Source organism: Erithacus rubecula (genome assembly GCF_903797595.1).
Source record: "Erithacus rubecula genome assembly, chromosome: 3".
NCBI lineage: Eukaryota > Metazoa > Chordata > Aves > Passeriformes > Muscicapidae > Erithacus > Erithacus rubecula.
The window spans coordinates 17,450,231-17,465,355 of NC_136689.1; positions in this window are offsets into that span (position 1 = coordinate 17,450,231).

Sequence of the window (15,125 nt, forward strand, 5' to 3'; positions counted from 1 at the left end):
TCCATTTCTCCCCTGGGAACACCCAGAGTCACCACTGCAGGGAAAGGCACCTGCGGTTCTTGCACAACAGAATTGTAACTGGGGGCACTGAAATATTAACTAGTGCCTAAGCAGTGCTTTTTTTTGGTCTTCAGTATGTTTTACAAGCATTAATTTGATTCAGCACTGGCTCATGGCAGCTTGCAGCAGCAGCCAGATGGGGCTGGCTGCCCCACCAGGACCTACAGGACTTTGCAGGGATGTTTGCAGGGTGGAGAGAACCTTGCTCAGGCATGTGCTGAGTCAATGTATTTCTCTGGCAGCCTGTACTGGCAGAACAATTATAGTGGCCAAAGAGTTATTTATAACTGTCCTCCTGAAACAGGACTCCTGAGGGAGGATGTTGGTATGAGCACTGCTGTTCCATGTACACACACTTCCACACACACCACAGCGGTGTCACCATTCAGTGCATGCAAATACTCCTCTGACATAAGTCCTGGGGTTTATTTTCCAAGGAGGTCACTTACACAGGGGGAAGAAAGAATGCAGCTCTAACCACAGCCAGTCCACACCTCATGCAAAAGCCTGGAGGCCTCCCCACAAATTGCCACAACTTCTTCATGAACTCATCAGGGCTGACAGCATGGTTAAGCCTCTGACCATACAAACAAACCCTAATGCTAATGTGGCTTCACTCACTTTGGCTTGCTTTAGACTCACCTCCTCTCAGAAAACAGCCACCATGCAGCTTCTGAAGCCCATATAGGAATGGGGAGAAGGAAACTTATTCTTGAAAAACTCAGGGCTCGAATTTGTCACCCTGCAGCAAAGCCACCCCCACCAAACACAGCCAAGCCTCACTCCCTGCTGGCTGCAGCCCCTCCACTTGCTCTTGTGGAACAACTTAAAAAATCAGACCAGTGCTTAACCAGTTTAGCTAGTAATCCACCACGGGTGAAGATTTACTTCCACTCTATTCCTATTGTCTTTTACTCTAGATTATGGATGAACCAGGCAGAAAAATTGAAGTATCTGAAACTGCAAAATGTGGTGGCATGTATGGGGCCTCCTGCAGCAGCATGCCTTCGTGATTGTCCCAGCTGGGAGCAGGTTGGCAGGACCAGAAATAGTTCTTAGGCGCTCCAGAATGTGTGCCTGTGAGTTTCTCTTCTTTGTTTTGCAGTTTCCAGTGTGAGCATGCAGCCTGCCTGGCTGCTGTGAGAAGGCTCTGCAGCACAGGAGACACTGCTTCTTGCACTGAGGTATTGTACATTTTCTTTTCCTAGCATTTTCCTGTGCAGGAGGAAAATATGCATTTTGCTCTTTGTGCACAGAAAATGTGAATAAACTGGGAAAACATGATAGGGTTTTTACTAACTCTCTCAACAAGCCAACAAAATGGTAAAGAAAGACCAAAGCAGAACCTCCATAAGAGAGAAAACAAAGCCTGTCTCTCTTACATCTCGAATCTCAGGGTCCTGCCAGGCAGGCATGATGCTTCACACATTTAAAGATGCAAAGCACATAATAGGGCCTATATCATAGGGGAAATAAATATGTCTGCATGCATTTCAAAGAAGCTAGGCCAAGCACAAGCCTTTCTCCACCATTTGCCTTCAATGTGTGGATCTGTTTTTTTATGAACTACCACAATGGTAGAAGGAGGAGTTGCAAAAGGGAGACAGGTGACTGATTCAAAAATTAGGATTCAAAACCTCTTGCACACTGACTAGAGATGTAATCTTTTGTATTGATGGCACTGAATTCAGAAGGTTTCATTCATGGTTAGTAATCACTCATTTCAGCCACACAAACACTGGTTTGTTTTGGGGTTCAGAGAAACAGGAAAGATTTTATAACTCCACTGTGTCAGAGTTTGATGGCTGGTTTTCATTCCAAACAATATAAGGGATGTACTGCAGCTACCAAGGTGCCAGTATCAAAGAATCAGCAGAGATGTTGCACTTGAAAATTATTTTTATTCTAATATTAATGTGCTTTGTTATAATTTCTTTTTTTAAAAAGGGGAAAAGAGGGGGGGAAATCCCTATCCTTAGTGACACTACAATCAGCAACGCCTAGAATAGCTACCAAAATTGCCTCCTTCCACATTATTTTGCTCAGATGTGAACGACACTGCATCAAGCACAGAAAGCAGCATATTAGTCTCATTCTACAGGAAAAACAAGCACATTACATTGCTGAAATGTCAAGTTTCCACCATGCATTTGATAATAGACTGTGTGCTCAGTTTCTAGCATCCATTGTAGCAGCTCACTGAAGAAATGCTCTGTCCCTGCCAGCAGGAGCTGCCCTTTGGACTGAGCCCTTCAGCCAGCCAGGGCTTTGCCAGTCGCCCTTTCAGGTGTGGCCTGGCCTGTCAGAGGGTTGATATTTCAAAAATAGTTAATACTCTTTTTTTTTACAACAGAATTCTACACCTGACTGATTTTTTAATTTTATTCTCCCACAATTTTCCATCATGCTGTCTTCCCACCAAGATTTTTGGCTACCGAAGCAGGTGAAAGGTCACACCTGGACATCATCCATCACCAGGGCATTTCCCCTGCTCTATGATTGCATGGGTGGCTGTTTGTTTTGCAGGCTGTGGTAAGCAGGTAGGAACAACTCCAGTGAGAAGGGCTGTACACTGCCAGTGCAGCTCCCCAGATGACTTCCATCATAATTTTAAGGCTCTGCATGTCACGAAATGCCCTGACATTAAGTTTCAGTCTGTTTCAAATTATATCAAATGCACATAAATCTCATTTGAAGTGGTCTTTCTCAGACACAGGCTGTGACAAGCTCAGGGTGAGGAGAGCCACATAACTAGGAAGGATTGTTATATCCTGGTTATCATTTGAGGGGGAAAAAAGAAGAAAAATACCTAGAGTACCTTTCTTCAACTCGCTTACCAAAGACTAAGACTGGAAAGTATCAGTGATCATACACATCTTCTCTGAAAACTCTGGAGAGGAACTGGCTTCTAGAAATACTTTCCCTTAAGCTGCAGCCTTGTGAAACCTGCTTGTCTTCAAAATCTTACAGCAGTAGTTGAACTCTCAAGCTGTGCTGTCAGCTGCCTGGGTTTAGACACACTGCTGCTGCAGGCTAGAAAATAAACGTGGGGTCAGTACTCGAGGGATGAGCGTGTAAGAGGAGAGGAAGGAACCTGTATCTATGAGAAGTGACCCACTTAAAGAGCCTCAGTCACTGCCTGTTTCTCTTCTCTCACCTTGCCCTCTCCTCAAGCAGCGTGGGATGTCACATTGTGCAGAAAAATCAGTGAAGGAGGAAGACTAACACACCTCCAGGCAGTGGAAAGTATTCAGCATCTCCAGGAACAGGAAGGGCTTAAAGCAGCAGTGAGAACAGAGAAGGTGTTACCAGCTTGATGGAGGAAAGAAGCACTGTAAGAAAACAAGAAAGGAAAGTGGACAAATTAGCTGAATAAATTTTCTGGTGAAAACAGCTGGATGAGCATCTCTGGAGACTAAGAAAAACTAGAAACAGAATGGAGAGATCATCATCATCTGTCCATGTTTATAATGATGACAGATATGACAACCCATCCAATGCAAGCATTCCCATCCTGCTGTGGCACTTTCACTTTCCAGAACAAAGCTCCTTGGCAGTCGCACTGAGGACAATAAAAGATTGACATTTTACTTCTGCCTCCTGTGTTTGTATTTATTGTTTGCTATTTCTTTTCTGCTTTTGTATTTTCATTTCTTCCTGTTTTGGTGATGCAAACCATTACCTGCAAATCTGCATTGCTGCCTTATGGCCTTTCACAAGCTGGATCCTCTCAGAGGCTCAGAGCATCATTTGTCCCTCATTAGGTGTCATATAAGACACCTGCTTTAATACTTGAGCCAAAAACTTTTCATTGTGGTGTTTCTGTACCCCAAAGGGTTTGTATTTAGCTATGTTATTCAGTTTTGTGTTCATGCCTTCTGTTAAATTCTCATCTAGATGATTTGAGAGCATAGTCTCTCCCTTCCCCCTTCACTCCAATACATTGCTCATACAGATATTTCCATCACACTTTCAGAAATATCCCACCAAGTACCAATTATGCATCAATAGGAGGTATGAGACCCGTGACAGAAGTTGTATTCCACCTGATCTCTTGCATCTCCATCTTTCACTGACCATTGTATGAGGAGCCATATCCCTCTGGACATGCCTTGTCCCTCTGGAGGGAAAAGGGGGAGAAATAACTGGCACCTATGTACTCCCTTCAGAAGTTCAGCAAGTGTGTTTTGAAGCTAAAATAAATTAGTTACTGACATTTCTCTGGATGGTGTTCTCTCCCAGGTAGAGCTCCACTTTGCCCTGGCTGCCATTCATCCACACCCCTCAGCCTCAGGCTGCACGGGATGGGGAGGGCAGCCCGGGCTGTCAGTGGGCTGGCAGCCTGCCATTGCAACTCACCAATAAAAGGGCCCCTGGGAATTGCAGACCAGGAAGTTTGCCATCCATCCTTACTAATGGCAGTAGAGTCTGAAAAAATAAAGTCACTATAGACAAGGATAGACATGGTCTCTTGGGAGCAAGGCAGTATGGCTTCTGTGGAGAGAAACCTTGACTCACAAACCCAGCACAGCCCTCAGAGTGCACCAGAAAAGACAGAGGGAGTGCAGCAGACACAGAACTGTCCAATTCTGAAAAAAACACTTTTTGATTAGGTTGTACATCAAAGCTTATCAGAGAAACTAACTTATTGCATGATGAGAAGACTCTTCAGAGAAAGAAAATCGGAGGTAGGACGTGAAGAAAAATATGATGTTTAAAAGCTGATGAAGCAAAAAATGAGGTTTAAGACTTTCCAGGGTGGAAAACAGGCAACAACATCTCCACATTGTGGGATTGATGGTGGGACTGGCTTTACTGATATTTTCAGTGAGTACCTGAACAGTGAGTGTACAGTGAAGTCCTTAAGTTCATATGTCACAAAGTTATTTCCGGCAAGTAACTTTAGAAGGACTTCATAAAACTGAGTTGGCAATGGCTCTATAAGCAGAACTAGAAGGCTCAGTAGTGATGAGGCTCCAACACCCAAACCCTGCAGAGAGGACAGGGTCACCTGCCCTCTGTAGGCAGCACTGTCAGACTCAGGGCTCGATGGACCAATGATCTGATGCAGCAGTTGATGTCTTACATTCTCAAATATGCTTCTGCACACCATTCCTAGACACTTTTCAGTTTCATTACACACTGTGATGGAGCAAATTCCAAGCCTGGGATTCAGATTGAGATGTAAAAACCCATGCAGTCCAATTGCTGCAGTCCCCAAAGCCAGCACAGCCTATTCTTCCCAGTAGCTGCCCAGCTGCAGGCTGACCTGCCAGGCACACTAAATATAAACCCCTCAAGGACCCCAGAACGGCTAAAGAGAGAAGGAAACAGATCCTGCAGATGTGCTTTCGCACACGTGCATTCTCTCACTTCCTCCTTCCCCACTGACAGGGTAAAGGTCTGTTCAAAACCGACAAACACTTGGGTGGAGATCCCAGCCCTCACCTCCTCACCATTCTCTGCATTTCTCTGGCTTTTGGTGAGCAGATTTTTAAGGTCCAGGATCACTCACCACCCCGTTTCTCCTCTTCAGCCTGCCGGTGCAGGGATGCCCGTTCCCTGGGAGGGGAAGGGCTTTTCTTGGCGCTTTTCGAGGCTGTGCCTGCTCCCCCAAAGCGCGGCCGCGGAGCTGCTGGGAATCAGCGGCTCAACCAGTTCCACAGCCGCACTTTCGGCAGCCAGATCGGCCTGATTCAATCCCAAAGCCCAGTCTGAGTGTACCGCGGCAGTGCTGTCTGACCCCCCGCAGCAGGTGCCTCGAACACCTCCGGGAAAGCAGCGGAGCCGCGGGACGGCCGCGCTCGGGGCGCGCTGAGCTCCGCGCTCCGCGGCTGCAAAGCGAGAGCGGGGAGAGATGCAGCAGCGTGTGTGCTCTCCGTGCTGCCCTCCGTGCTGTGTGCCGGCTGCACGGGCAACTAAAGGTGAATTCTCTGCCTCTCCCAGCTCCTCCTGCTTCCCCCGTTGTTCGGGCTGCACCCTGAAGCCTTCCCTGCACTGCGTCCCCTGCCCCAATGCCCAGTTCCATATCTCAGATTCTTGAGCTCACTTTACCGAGGGAGGACTGATGAGCCCAGTCCGAAGAGAGATTTCTGCTACCACTTAGAGGAACTGCATCCCAGCTCCCCTCCCCCAGCCCCTTCAACACCACCCACACAGCAATCCATCAGCATCACCCTTGGAGCATCTGGGGGCAACATGTAATTAGGAATGATGCTGTCTGCCATTTATAGACATACTACTGCAAGGAAAGGCTGGTGAAAGTAATACCCACCGACAGACATACCTTAGAGCGTGCATCGAACATTAATTGGGAAAAGTAATGGGAAGGCAGAGGGAAGATACAGAGAGGAGAGAGAAGGATGAAAGCAGCAGCATTGTACTCCCCACAGCTTTAAACCAAAGCAGTCATTAAAATATCCTCTCAGTGTGACCAGGACGTTGTTGTCTGATAAAAGTTCATTTGAAGAAATAAATCAATTCTGTGAAATAGGAACATCAGGAACATAGGAATATAGAGCAGCATTTGCTCTGTGATCCCTTTACTCAGGTACAACCCAGGAGAAACTGTGCAGGCATCCACACACTGCACTGCCTATGCACAGGACATCATGGGGCCCGCAGTGAATTTCTCACAAGGTCTTTTACTACAAGAGGTCTTATTTGACAGCTGATACTGTGTGTCTCATCTCAAGCATGCTTGCTCCTTGGTTTGGGATTGTTTCTTTTCAATTATTTCCTATTTTGCATCTCCATCTTAATTTCTGTTTGAAGTACTTCAAAACTTGGTTGTGCTTGTCACGACACTGTAAGTATTTAATATGCAGGCTGTGTGTTCACTCTGGAGCATACATCAGCCTATTGTCACAGCAAAAAACAGCTGTTTGTGAGATGCTGTAACAATTCTGGCAACACTCAGTAACTAGCTTTGGATAAAACAAAGTCAAACAAAAGGAGTGCGAACTATGACAAGCAATGTGTGGAGTGGTAATTCAGAAGGGCTGAAGGACATGTGAAGAGTAATTAGCCAAATAAACAAAAACAGGGGGAAAATTATTTAAGTGCATTATGACTCGGAATCAAGGAACAGAGGGAGTATGTGAGGATTAGGAAAACATTGGAGGGAGCTAAAGTTGAGACTCCTGCATTTGTCCCACAGAAAAAAAAAACATGTAGGAGGTACATCCATCAGTGAATTTCAGTTTAAGAAATGAAAGGAAAAAAAAAATAGAGATAGAGAAGAGGTGAAGGAAATCCAGAAGAGAGTGACTGAACCACTATCTTGCTCAGTAGAAGACAGAGAAGGAAGCAAATGGGCCAGCTCAAGGCACAGCAATATGGAAACAGACAACAGCGAAGACATGAGTTGTGTGCTTGTGGGGCAATGGCAAATGCTCTTCTAATGGAGTTTTTCAACTGCAGCAAGAAGCCAGATCAACTCCCTCCATTGCTTTATTCCTTCACTTGGTTTGCTCATCTGCAGCAGTAGAACTGGTGGCAGTTAAACAGGATGGAATTTATATCAGACTTAAAAATTGTACTCGCTGCCTATGGTTTCCCTGCAGAACAGCTTCAAATTACACCACACTTGTGTGAAGCTGCAGTTCTGTCATCTCACCATCCCATCAGTGCAGAGCACATCATGGGAGCTGCACCATTGTCATCTGACTGCCATATGCCCCAGCCCAGAACGTTCCCTCAGTGCAGTCACCCTCAGATGAACAAAAGCTTTTGCCTGGCTGAGGGTTTTCAGGACCAGCTCCACAGACAAGTAGGATGGCCTGTCTGCACCATTAGCTAACTAACAACCATCTTTTATCTATTCTTCATGTGTCTATCACCACAGGATTCCAACACCACTAGCACCACATTTCATTCATCTGCTACAGATTGGAATGAACATTCAGCTGAAGTTTTATTAACTTACTTGTGCATTTTCATGAATTACCTTCTAGTTTTGTGGATTTTTGCAGTTCCTTCAATAGCTATTGCTTAAGGGTTTTCACACTATGATCTTGACAGGTGACTTAACTCTGTATCAAATATGTCTAGCTCTGTTCATTTGGACTGCTCACATTGAGAGGAAGGAAGAGATATATCCTTCTTTCAAGATTCAAATAATATTCATTGAAATTACAGAAAATTACTTGTGGCCTCAAAGAAGGAAAAAAATTCCAGATTTTAGATTGCTTTCATAGTTATGTGTGCTTTCTTTAGGTGTGCAATGATGTAGCTCTGTCAATTTTCACACAGAAGGAATCCAGCTGAGAGCATGTTTTATTATAACTCCAGATGATGTTCAAGGGGATGAAAAACTCATTTTTCTCAGGTGGTCAGAGAACAATTCCCAGTAAACCGACATTCTTTCCTCTCTAATCTGTATTCTGCAGAGGAATTTGAGTTGTTTATAAGCCATTTGAAAGATGTTTAAAAAAAAAAAAGGGTGGTCCTGGACTTTTTACATTTTCAATTACTTTTCAATCTCTTAAGAACAGTCATTTAGGTCAGAGTAGTTAAACTGCTATAAAACAGCTGCTAAAGCAGTCTTCTATTGTAAATTAAATGGCAATTTTACCAAACATTCTCATTGCATGACTACATTAGAATAAACACAAATCTGGATTTTAGAAAACACTTAGGAGGGGAAGGGCTAAGGTAGTGATTCATTACCTTGTGATAATTTGAGTCCACAGCAAAAACTTTAACAGATTTTGTTTCTAGAAGGTAATGTCTGATATTTTTAAAAAACACAAAAATAAGGGGAGGTGGTCTGAACTGGAGCTCCACATTTCAGAGGGAAAGCCAAGTTTCTGCTCTTGCTGTCAGTCAGGGTGATACATCACAGGCATAGCTCTAGCTTCTGAAATTGCAACTTCTTAAAACATTGTCATCAAAGCAGTTCATTTTCTTCAGTTTAACAAAGGGAATTATCACAGGAAAACAACTTCTGGTCAGCTGCACATTGATGGCTCTGATGAATGGAAACAGCACATAGCACTCATAGCAGTTTTCAGCCTCAAAGCTCTGTGAACATCATCCCTGGGACATCCTGAGGAGGTGGCCAGAGCCAGCAAGGTAAGGTTGATGCACCAATGCCAAGTGGACATGGGATGGAGACAGGGAGAGGAATCTGTAATCTCTCAACCCTGAAGGCATATGCTCTGGGTGTGGACATACTCTATCCAAGGCAGGGTGGGGTCTTGACCCTCACAATTAAGGACAGACCAATTTCAGCTCCAGCCTCTAGCTGTGACAGCATACAAGCAGACCAGCAAAATGCCCACTCTCCTCAAACCCTCTTCAACCTCCCACTGCCAAATTTCCCTGTCTCTTGTGTGCTTCAAGACCTTGTAGCCTTCACAGATAAACTGGTGTGGGATTTGCTGTGGAGTGACTGAAAGCAGGAAAGTTTCACCTTTTTAAACTGCTTATAAATCACCTAAATTATCCTCCTTTTCATTTCCATAAAATAAAAACCACGATTCAATCACCTGTCCCCAGAGCAGAAGGCAGAGCCCCATGACCAAACTCAGGGACAGCTAACAGCAAGGATGTGTTACCCATGAAAGGAGATGGAAAACTGAAGCTTCCTTAATATCCATTTTCCAAATCAGGTAAGAGCTGCAACACCAGCATGTTATTGATTCTTAAAACCTCCCTATCTCATCCTCTGCATGGCTGCACGTCATGTTTCCAACACAGAGTATGAGCCATTTCCCAGTTCTAGAAAGATTTTCCTAACGTTCCCTCATTTGAAGCAGTGTTGGAGAAGAAAGCAGGGAAGTAATTTTCTTGCTTCTGCTTTTCTTCCAGTAAAAAGCAGAGCTGTTTGGAGCACAGGTGATGCAGATCTAGTGCCCAATTCTCAGTGCAATGGAAATCAGATGTGTGCTGCTGCTTGATGGAAATCAGTACCATAAAGCTGGCATTAGTGAGCAAAGGAGCTGCCCACGACCTGCTCCCCATCAGCCCCTACAGATGCTTTACAGAGGCAAGTCTTGTGCAAGCAGACAGATACAATTTTGATCACATTTTGGTTGACCATGCTTGTACGTTATGTGTATACAGGGAGAAGTTACATTAAGACAAGGCAGACTATAAATGGCACCTGTTCTTTCAAATTTTATGCATTACTTGAGTCACAAAATATTAACCACACCCAACCCAGTGAACTTCCCTCCCTCTTTGCTCATATTCACTCTAGTATGCCCATCATTTTAGATTCTCTGCTGATTTCCATTGTTGGGGCTTATTTTCTGTGGCATGAGAACCTGAAATTACACTATATATCTTTTTAGTTCATTGAACTAACCAGCATTTATTTTAATTTAGTAAGGAAACATTTGGCTGGGTGTGACCAAATAAGTACTGTGTCTAAATCAACACAAATATAGTTTGCACAAGGCTATAAACCTGTCTCAGAGCTCTAATGATATTGCAAGTCAATGAAGCTTCAGTGTTCTCATTAATGTGATTCCATCAGACCTCTATGTTGCATATTATTAATTTTTAACAATAGATTGTAATATAATTTATAGCACTGTGAGGCAACAAAGGCTGGGTCCTGATAGTAATCCAACCTTTTAGGTTGATAATGGCTTTAACACTGACCTAATTTTGAAAGGTGAATGTGTTCAGAGGGCACCATACCTAATTATAAATAAGACAACAAGGATAAAACACATCACTAGTCTGCATCAGTGAAGACAAAATTTTCCTTGAGAGCAAAGGGCACAGATCTTGTCATAAGATTATGAAGAGTTTTGCTGCTAAATTTAACACAAGTAATCAAAAGCTTTGTTTTAAAGAAATACATAATACATTAACACACTTCTGTCACTTCTTGAAGTTTAATTTTTGTTACAAAAGGAATAGAACAGAACAGTTAATGTTAATCTGGGTACCTATAATTTAACCCAATTTGGAAGTCAGAACAAGCGTATATTTATGAAGAAAAAGCAAGACTTCAAAATCTCAGTGGAAATATGCTAAATGGATGACATTAGTAGCCTTGCATTGTTCCTCTCCATGGCTTGCTGATGCATGAGAGTGAACACAACCAGTTTCTGCCAGCAGCTCCCAGTCCCCCAGCAGCTCACTGAGCACTCAGAGCCTCGTGATCCCATCTCCAGGCAGGAGGGACACAACCACGAAACGTGTTTAACCCAAGCAGGAGTAACTTCTCACGGAAATAATTTCCTGGTTTTAAAGGCATTCTCATCATCAAAATATGTGTGACTATTGCTTATACATATTTTCTAACTCAGCCTTTTGTGCTGTATCTAGAAATACAGTATAGCGGTAATAATGTAATTAGTATTTTCACTCACTAAATTGCAGAGCTGGCTGCAGAATAAAGCACAGTAGCATCAATATTATCAGTTAATTATTATACAAAAAATAACATCAATAGTTTTAGTATAGTCACAAGATACAACAATTTCCTTTCTCTGTGATCCCTTTAAATTGTGTCAGATGAGGAAACTCACAAAATCCACTGACTCTTAGTTCAACTCCAATTCAAAAAATTCAGCACTTCTAAGATTTCCTAGGTAAATTTTTGTAGGTTCTTGAACAATATTTCTTTCTGAATATGGTATTAGTTATAAAGAAGTTTAGTTCTGCTGCAATCTCTCATATGAATTTAATTTTCCCAGCACTTCTGTAAGTTAACAAAGGAGTAGAACAGATACTTCACAGATGAAGATGATGAATCATAGGGATTTGTAATAATTATCCTAGACCATAAAAGCAATCCTATGTCAGTGTGAGAAGTGGAAACACTGGCTTTGCAATCCAGTCCTATTCAGTATTTCCTTCCCTCCTGATCACAAAAGGAGATCTAAAATTCCAATAGCCAAGATACTGGAAACCAAGCAGTCATTAAGGAAGAAATTGAGGCAAGTATGCTTTCACAGATTCCTCACATGGTGAGACAATCGTCTGCCACCCCTACATACCCAGAAATCAGAGGACTCCAATTTATAACAAAGTTGAAAGTATCCCATGGCATTTTCCATGCTTAAAACCCCCCTTCAGCCAGGCTAATTCACAACCCCCTAGACCAAATCAAGAACACTTGAAGATCTACTCACACTCCATCCACTTCCTAATTACAGTAACTTTATGCTTTACTTCACAAAATGAGATTAATTTCCTCCATCAGTTCCATTCAGCTCCTTCACCATTTTGTTCATTTGTTTGTTAAGATGCAGATCTCCAGCAGCTTGATCACTTCAGATGAGACAAAGCAATCCCTTGGTAAATCCCTCTGGACATGCAGAACATATTATATGCACAAGAGTTGAACTCCTTGAATTTCCCCTTTTCAGATCCTCTAGGTTTCCAGTCATTCAGATAAAGAAAGGAGCTTTTGTAGGCCAGTTAATCCATCCACTGAATGAAATATAGTAAAAGTTCTACACATCCACATGTTCTGTCAAGGCCCTGGTTTACATCTGTAGATGTAATAATAACTGTAGTAATGCAGAAAATCATGGCTCAGGCCCCCAGAGAAGATCTTTAGAGACTTGAGTTGAAAAGTCCCAATGCTGCAGTCAAAGGAACAGGCAAAATGATTTAAGGGCTTACATTTATTTCTGCCAAAGCACTGGCTTAATTTTCTTTGTGTGTCTCAATAAGCCACCTCTGTGAGAGGGACTCTTACTTGAAATGCCTGTATGTCCTAAGCTTCAAAGTAGGAACCATTGAGTGGTAAGCTGAGACAAACATCCAAAGGCAGTGTAAAGGCCAAGCTGCAAAATGAGCCTGTTGTTCATCTTCTCTAGCACCACAGTCACACACTCGCATGAAAACAGCATCTGAACGAATTAAAATGCAAATCTACATTTTATTATATGAAATTGAGACAAATGATACACACTTGAAGCCTGCCAGAGTAGCTATTACAAACATTAATATAGTTTTAGATGATGACTTAAACCAAATGAGAGGATGGAATAGAAACACTGAAGAAACACCTTGTGACATACAGGAAAAAAGCAACTCCTGCCATAGTTACATTAGTAAAATAAAAATTTGCAGTAATTCTGCTGTAATGGGCTAGATCTGTCTTGTGTAGACATGTACCTCCAGGGAAGCCTCCAGCCACAAGGTGTTTGTGCAAGGCAGAGAAGCAGCCTGCCAACAAAGAACAACTGCAGGGGTCTCAAACTACGTGGGAGAGGACTTTGCACTGCCACAGCCTAATGGGACGTGGCATCGTCCAGGAATCCTGCAACAAGAGGCCAAACAGCCACTGGCCTGGGCCAGAGCTGCCCAGTGGATGTAAAGATGTATTTATGCTATGTCTGATTTAGATTGTGCTCTACACAATCAGATCGCTTTGAAGGTTTGCCTTGTGCAATCATTTCCTTTGTCAGGAATCAGAAAAAGACTGTGAAAAGACTGTGAACAAATTGTTTAGGCATTGAAATTTAACCCTGTGGAATCCTTACAGTGTAGCACAGTGTGACACAGCAGGAGCACATTTGTCAGGGGACTGAAGCCTCTTTGCTCTCTCTGCACAAAACATATACATTAGCATTGTGTGGGGTGGGGGTGCACTGAGCACATGAGGCAGCCATGGGGACACAGCTCCACGCCTCTGCTGCCTCCATCTGCACACAGCCTCTGCACCACTGCTGCTCTCTTAGGGAAAATAGAGGCTTCTGATCCTTCAAGACTGTCTTGAAGCCCTTCCATTGCATTTAGTTTCAGAGATTGTATAAGTCTTGATTTTTAAATAACCATAATGCATGAGAGAAAAATATTGAGTATTACTCTTAACAATGATCTTTTTCCACTAGTTTTTCCACTAGCCTTAATAGTGCCAGAATATCCTAGCAGTAATGTCAGAATATAAACACTAAAACAAAAAAGGCATTTGGTAGAAAGTAGCCAGTTCCAAGGCTTTTCACTTAGCTGGGGACTAAGGAAAGAACCCTTTTGGTGTGGATTCTATACCAACATCCATGACAGTTTCAGTCTCAGTCACCATGCAGTAATGTACTGTGCATCCCCTGCTCCTCCTGAAAAGCAGAGTCTGAGAGCACCAAGTACCTCACAGCAGGAGCACAGCCCTCTGTAGAAATAAATTTTAACACAGGATCGCCCACCAGTGTTTCTGTCAACTGTTGAAAAAAAAGCTGACAAGAACAAAAAAAACAGTAATTTGGAATTTGGCAAATAAAACCCACTCTAAATAATTTCCAACTGCAATCAGTGTTTTCTCCTGCTTTACAAGTAGTGGATGAGACTATCCTTTCATAAATCCATTCAGTTATCCGTTTAAGAAAATAGATAAGTTTCTCTCCAGTGAAGGTTTTCAAATACTGTCTTTCCTTATGGCTGACAGTATTTCAATATCCCATTCCAGAAACACTGTTTAGTAGTCTTTGGGGAAAAATTTAAAAAACACACAAAAAAACCAAACCAAACCAAACCAAACCAAACCAAACCAAACCAAACAAAAAAAAAAGATCCACAAACCCCAAACTGCTCCAAATGAATTAAAAAAAAAAGGTTAGAATAAAAAATGGTAAATGACAGTTACATATTAGGGAAGACTAGAGGGTTGTTTGCTGTGTGACACACCAGAGGAGTAAACAGAATATAAGTCTTTTCACTCTCAAAAAGAAGGTAAAAATAGTTTCAGGATGTTCTATAGATGGAAAAGAGCTCATACCTCTTTGTGGATGTGATCTGCAGCTTCAAGACTTAAGTTCCAAATGTGTTTTAACTCAACTCTTCAGCTATTCTTCAGTTCTTGAAGAATAAATCCCAGGCCACCTTTGTCCCTCCAGTCCAATGAGTGTGACCTAAGTGTCCTCAGATTCCTCTGAACGTGCTCAGAACTTTGCTAACAGTGTTCCTGCAGCCAAGCAAGTCTCCTCTCTTCCGAGCTACACAAGTGTGCTGCTGCCCCTCGTAGAACCAAAGCTCCCAGGGTCCCTCCCTTTGCATCCCTGCAAGTTCTGAGCCCACTCTGTCCTTCTCAAGAGGAACAACAATGCACAAGCCAAACAGTGTACTGCTCCTTTCCTCCACAGTGAATCCTGCCTTAA